Source organism: Octopus sinensis, linkage group LG2 (genome assembly GCF_006345805.1).
Source record: "Octopus sinensis linkage group LG2, ASM634580v1, whole genome shotgun sequence".
In the NCBI taxonomy this organism is placed as follows: Eukaryota; Metazoa; Mollusca; class Cephalopoda; order Octopoda; family Octopodidae; genus Octopus; species Octopus sinensis.
Genome location: NC_042998.1, coordinates 148,668,251 through 148,676,470, shown reverse-complemented (window position 1 = coordinate 148,676,470; position 8,220 = coordinate 148,668,251).

Sequence of the window (8,220 nt, the reverse complement as noted above, 5' to 3'; positions counted from 1 at the left end):
GAATTCACCGATCGATCGGGCCGGTGAATCGTCGTCGCTCGACTTGGTAGGGTCCCGTGTTTTTCCCGAAGAGTTTGAGCGACGGCAGGTGGTCCGTAACAATATAATATGATAGATAGATAGACATGTACAAACATTTTTACACATACACACACACACACCACACACACACACACACACATATATATATACGCATGGGTTTTATGTGTTTTTATCTGTGTCTGTATATATATAACTGCAATGTTATAATTATGTAGCTAGATTTTCCCCGTTAACTATAATTTTGAAGTTATGCCCGCCCACCCACATGCCTACCTACCTACCTACCTACCTACCTACCTAACTACCTATCTACCTACATACCTATCTGCCTACCTATCTACCTACCTACCCAACTAACTAACTTCCTGTCTACCTACATACCTACAATTCTACCAAGCTACCTACCTACCTACCTACCTACTTACATACATACATACATACATACATACATATATACATATACACATACATACCTACATATTTAACTACCTACCTACCTACCTAGCTACCTACCTACTTACCTACCTATCTACCTACCTACCTACCCACCTAGCTACCTAGCTACCTACTTACATACATACATACAAACATACATACATACACACGTACATACATACATACATACATACATACATACATACACACCCTTAGTTAGGCGCTGTGCGTGTGAAACTTCTTCAAGACTGCAGAGCAACATGAAATGAAAAGTTTTGCTCAAGAAAATAATGCGGCGCCCGGTTTAGGAGTCAAACTAGCCATCTAGTGAACGTGAGAGCAATAACTCACTAGCCCATACATAATGCATACATACGTACACAAATGAACATACATACATTCATACATACATACACGCTCGCATACATATACTCTTTTACCTTTCTACTGGTTTCAGTCATTTGACTGTGGCCATGCTGGAGCACCGCCTTTTAGTCGAGCAAATCAAACCCAGGACTCATTCTTTGTAAGCCTAGTACTTTTTCTATCGGTCCCTTTCGCCGAACCGCTAAGTTAACGGGACGTAAACACACCAGTATCGGTTGTCAAGCGATGTTAGGGGGACAAAAACAGACACAAACGCGCGCGCACACACACACACACACACACACACACACACCACACACACACACATATATATACATAAATACGACGGACTTCTTTTCAGTTACCTAATACACTCACAAGGCTTTGGTCAGCCCGAGGCTATAGAAGAAGACACTTGCTTAAGGTGCCACGCAGTGGGACTGAACCCGGAACCATGTAGTTGGTAAGCAAGCCACTTACCACACAGCCACTCCTATAATACATATACATATATATATATATATATACACACACACATACATACATACGTACATATATAATACATACAAGCATACACACACATACATGCATAATACATACATATATACACATACCTTGATGCATACATACATATACGAAAACATACATGCATTCATATGTACATGCATAAATAAATATATAAATACATATATATATATATGTATGTCTCCCTTTTGATGGATAGTCAAGAAAACATTCGCGGATGTTTAATGCCAACTTGTATATGTGTGTGTGTGTGTGTGTCTGTCTGTCTGTCTGTCTGTGTATGCGTGTGTGCGTGTGTATGTGTCTATGTGTATGTGTGTGTGTGTGTGCTTTTCTGTTAGTGTTTGTACATGTATGAGTATTTCCTTATGTATGCGTCTAAATAATGATACCCGTATAGGTACGCAGGTATGTATGTACATATGTACGTCCTTATACATGCATATGTGTGTATATATGTATGTATGTCTATATATGTATGAAAGTATGCACATGTGCATGTCTATCTATCTGCCAGTTTATCTGTATGCATGTATGGATAAATGAATTACCATGTCTGCACATTTGTGTACGTGCGTGTGTGCGTGTGTGAGTGCGTGTGTGTGTGGAGGAGTGTATTTATGCACGTTTTACTCACTTCAATATGGAGATTAAATGACGGCCGATTTATGGAGTAGCAAGCATTGTAGTTGTTATTGCTGCGAACGTTAGGTAAGACCAATCATTAATATCATGTCATAGAAGCCGTAATCCTTTTCCACTTTAGGCAAGATCCTTCTTTCCTCTTGCTTCATTATATCTCCAGTGGTTGTTGTCCCTTTCCCCTCTCCCTCTTACCTCTTCTCTCCATTACTCTTGGAAGGCTGAATGGCGATATTATATCTACATATGTAAATATTTATGTATCTATTTTGTGTGTAGATGCGTATGTAGCTGTGAAGAATTGTTTGATCGTGCTTGTGGAGGTGCATAGGTGTATATGTATATAAATTTGTACAATGAGATGAAAGGAAGAAATTTATGCATATGTATGTATGCTTGAATATATGTATGCATGTATGTATATATATATGTAAGTTGGTGTGTGGTTGAGTGCATATATATGAAAATATATATATAAATGCGTGCATTTCTGTGTATCTATATGTGTATACATATATTATATATTATATTATATATACATATATATATATATATATATATATATATAATGTATATATATCCATTAATATAGATACATACATGTATATATATATATATATGTATACATACATGTGTATATATATATGTATACTTATATGTGTATGTATATGTATGTATAATTGTATGTATGTATGTATATATATATATATTATATATATATATATATTATATTATATATATATATATCGTGTGTGTGTGTGTATGAAGTTTGAGAGGTTAGTTGAAAGCTAAAAGTCCCTTTCAATTATAGAACTCAACATGGGTTCCTTTTCTCCTCCGCTTCCTTGTTATTCTTATTTCTTCACCTTATTCTTATTCATTTTTCCCTACTTCCTCCTCTTCTCCCGTCATGACTCTCAGTCTGTTTATTTCATATATGAACAACAAGACTTCTCTCCGAATAGCATTGATCTACGATTTATAGTTGATACTTGGTTTCATTTTTTTCCTAATTATGAAAGTTTCTTGTTTGGTTTTTTGCTTGCTTGTTTGCTATAATTAACATTAAACGTTGACATATAACAACTTGATTAACACTGTTTTTATGCATATATTCTCTATCATTATTCTTTCATTATCCTTACCAAAAAAATTGAATTATGTAGCTTTCCATGTTTCTAAAAAGAAGTAAGTTTCTCTCTCAGTCTTGTATCTTACCTACTCACTGCTCTCCATGGTATTTATTATTATTATTATTATTATTATTGAGTGAGCGAGCAGAGCATGCCATCAAAGTGACACTGGGGTAAAATATACGAAGCCCAGTATACCTATCATGACTACCCGTCTGATAAGGGTACACCAGGCACATGCATCACAACCATATGTGCGCGACATGGGGATCTCATATCAAGATAAACAGCACATGACCTTGCAGGTGGGGCCCAGTTAGAATTTTCTTCAGATCGAGTAACCCATCCCGCTCAAAAGGTCCCTGAATAAGGGTTGTTTAAGGATGTTGAACGAAACACCCATGTTTTCAGAGATGAATTATTCAAACCCCAAAGAAACCCTCTCAACACACGGCTATGATGCTCCCCCACTACTTCTGCTCGTGATCAGAGATGCACATATCGTCAGCCACCAAGGGACATGTACAACTGGTTAAGGTCAAACAACTGACAAGCAAATCTGTGGTATTGAGCAGAATATTTGCTGTAGCCCGTCTTTTATACCAAGACAAAACATTATTATTATTATTATTATTATTATTACTTTTTTTTTCTTCTTTCAAATTTGCTTCCATTTCTTGCCGAGTGTCTTCCCGACTCCTAGGGCAAAGAAACTCATAGTATACATTGGTAAGCCATTAAACCAAACTCAGTAGTTCGTTTATTTATTTATTTTTTTTTTTTTTAAAGTTAAATTAAAATACATGAGCAGCAACAGTTCTCATATCGACAATGCTCTTCTCAGTACGTGTGATGTACCAGTTAAGACAATCTTTTGCACTTCTTGCAGGGATGGTAAGCCAGGGATCATTCTCATATAATTTTCGGTTCCCTTCTTGATCATTCCTAGTGCTCCTACGATCACTGGTATTGTAACCGCCTTGAGATGCCACATTTTCTCAATTTCAATGAGTAGGTCTTTATATTTTCTGAGCTTCTCAAACTCTTTCGCTGAGATATTATGATCACAGGGGATGCTCATGTCGATCAATAAGCAAACTTTATTGTTTTGGTCTTTCACAACAATATCTGGTTTATTGGCCTTGATGGTTCGGTCTGTATGTACTGGAAAGTCCCACAGAATGGTTACATTTTCTCCTTCAGTTACAGCCTGTGTGGTGATTATACCACTTTTCGGCAGTTTTGATATTGTAATGCCGACTTATTAGCCAGTGGAGATATTGGCCAACTCTGTCATGTCTTAATTTATACTCCACTGGTGCTAAGACTTTACATCCAGAGATTAGGTGGTCCACTGTTTCAATCATGTCGTTGCAAAATCGGCATTTTGGGTCTGCTCCATTTTTCATCACATTGGCCTGGTAGTTCCGGGTTAATAGGCTTTGATCTTGAGCAGCCAGGATGAAACCTTCGCTCTCTGCTTTTAGCCCTGAGCTCCGTAGCCACTGATGGGTTTGCTTCTGGTCAACATCAGCTTATTATTATTATTATTATTATTATTATTATTATTATTATTATTATTATCATTATTATCATCATCATCATCATCATTATTATTATTATTATTATCATCATCATTATTATTATTATTATTATTATTATTATTATTATATATATATATGTATGTATATACACATACATACATGTATACACACACAAACACACACACACACACACACACACACACACACACATATATATATATATCCTGTCTTTTATCTTTTATTTGTTTCAGGGACGTAAATACACCAACACCGGATATCGAGCGGTGGTGGGGGAAACATTGATACAAACACTCACGTACATATATGCATACGCTGAAATTTTGAGCTCTATTTTTCTTGTTTGCGTCAACATACCTGTATATCGATATACATATACATACATACATATATATATATGTATAAATTTAACAATTAAGGATAAAATCTTAATAAGAAATCTTAACAAGAAATTATCTGGTAGTTAGCGTGAAAAACCTCATAAGAGAAAAAATCTGAAAATTTTTCCACTTGAAAATATTTATTTATATTATATAGAGGGCATTTTTACACATAAATGCCACACGCTAGGAGGGACTTTCAAGGTCATTACTACCAAAAATAAACGAATCGTACCGAATGCAGCTCTCGAAGCAAGACATTTAAAAACATTTAAGAGCTAAATTCTGTTTTTAAATGTCTTGCTTCGAGAGCTGCATTCGGTACGATTCGTTTATTTTTGGTAGTAATGACTTTGAAAGTCCCTCCTAGCGTGTGGCATTTATGTGTAATAATGCCCTCTATATAATATATATATATATATATATGTATGTATATACACATACATACATGTATACACACACAAACACACACACACACCACACACACACACACACACACACACACACATATATATATATATCCTGTCTTTTATCTTTTATTTGTTTCAGGGACGTAAATACACCAACACCGGATATCGAGCGGTGGTGGGGGAAACATTGATACAAACACTCACGTACATATATGCATACGCTGAAATTTTGAGCTCTATTTTTCTTGTTTGCGTCAACATACCTGTATATCGATATACATATACATACATACATATATATATATGTATAAATTTAACAATTAAGGATAAAATCTTAATAAGAATCTTAACAAGAAATTATCTGGTAGTTAGCGTGAAAAACCTCATAAGAGAAAAAATCTGAAAATTTTTCCACTTGAAAATATTTATTTATATTATATAGAGGGCATTTTTACACATAAATGCCACACGCTAGGAGGGACTTTCAAGGTCATTACTACCAAAAATAAACGAATCGTACCGAATGCAGCTCTCGAAGCAAGACATTTAAAAACATTTAAGAGCTAAATTCTGTTTTTAAATGTCTTGCTTCGAGAGCTGCATTCGGTACGATTCGTTTATTTTTGGTAGTAATGACTTTGAAAGTCCCTCCTAGCGTGTGGCATTTATGTGTAATAATGCCCTCTATATAATATATATATATATATATATATGTGTGTGTGTGGTGTGTGTGTGTGTGTGTGTATAAATATGTGTGTGTATGTGTTTGTGCGTGTGTGTGTGTGTGTGTGTGTGTGTGTATGTTTAATTTCCAGATTTGGAAATACAGAAAGAGCCGGTTTCTAACTTAGATCCAAGGTTCCTTCACTGAGATTTCAACATCGATATTGGGATGTATGTATGTATGTATGTATGTATGTATGTATGTATGTATGTGTGCAGATTTGTATGTTTTGCTTTACTCTGATGCATATAGTTGCATATCTAGATATGCTCATATATATTTGAATGATACACTTCTGGAAAGTTTTACAGATATTTACAGTTCCAGTAATGGATTGGATCTGTAGTTTTCGAATTAGCTTTCTCCTTTCTGGTCTTAAGAAGCCTAATTTCTTAAGATTGGTACTTAGGCAGTGTGTCACATATCCCAGTGCCTCACTAATTACAGGTATAAACTTGAACTTGTAATCTTGATATAGGAACTGTAGATTTTTCAATAGTTCAGCGTAGGTACTCTCTTTTCACTGATCTTTATCTTTGCGTTAACAACTGCTGGGCAGCTAATTTCCATAACTGTACACAAATTCTCTTCTCTATCCCAAGTCATTATATCAGGTTTGTTGTGCTTGTATTTTATTGAGGTCTTTACAGGGACATTCCACCAGTAATCCTTTTTATTATTAGTGGCTATGGCTTCTAGCATACTGTAAGTTCCTATTTCTTTGTCTTCGGGATTATCCTTCCGACGGATTTAATTATAGAATCTCCTAGCTACAACATCATCTCTCATTGGTAGATGGTACCGTGATGATACTTGTGGACAACTGCTTATGATGTGGGTGATATCATCAGTGTTAACTCCACAAAGTCTGCATCAGTTGTCACATTTTACTGCATTTCCTGCATCTCTATCTCTTTCGTGCATCATGTACTTGGTTGACATTTTCTGTTCCTGGATTGCAAATGCATATCTTTCAAAGTGGGAGGTAGTAATCCGGCTATTGGTCCATGATAGACTGTTCTTATGGTCAATCTTACTATCATCTCGGAGCTTTCTACTAACAGATCCATGCATAGATTTCTACTCATATAAGCTAAGCTTTTATCTGATGGCACGTTGCGGTAGATTCGTACGACTTCTTTGGGCATGTATTCTAGGTTATCAGACAAAGAATGTTGCTCAAGGATCAGGGTATCACTAGCTTTTTATCTCCCTTCTTCTTGGAGTTATACACTTTGGTTTGAGGTGTACAAAATGTATTGAGAGTAGAAACCATCCAAATGCATTGAGGAGCATTAACCGATCTCCTAAAGATAGGATTATCGTTAGTATAGTTACTCAAAGCCAATGCATGCTAATTTAATTAGCGGAGATATTATCCCGGTTTCGTGACAAAGCTCAAAATATTTCTCGAGATTCTTGCAGAATACAGGATTGTATTTTCTATGATTCGTTAACGCATGTCTCAATTCAAATATTCTTCATCCTCTTAGTAGTTTAGGTTTTGTACCAAGTGCACCCATTATCACAAGAATAATTGTTGTCTTAGTCTTTCACAGTCTATTCACCTCTCTATCTAGATCCTGGCATTTCACGGTTTTTCTCGATTTCTTTAGTATCCACTTTACTATCATATAGTATTTTAAAGTTTATAATCTTACACCTTTTCTTTTGCCCCCTATAATCCTATCTGGTGTTCTTGCTTCAATTGTACGGTCAGTATCTATGGAGAAATTTGATAAAATTTAATAGTTCCTATTCTCTTTCACTGACCCGTGCTCTTATTACTTTCCTGGTATTTCGGATCAACTCATTTGGCTAACATCACTTTTCACTATTTTACTTTTAAGGTATGCTTGCGCTTATACTCTTTCTGTGCTAGCTTACTGTATTCATTTAAAAGCTGGTTTGTACTTTCGTCTCTTTTCCAGCAGATTCTGGTTTTGCTCTCTGATTGAGTTTTATCAACTTTTGGTTTTATCGAATGCATCCTAATGACTT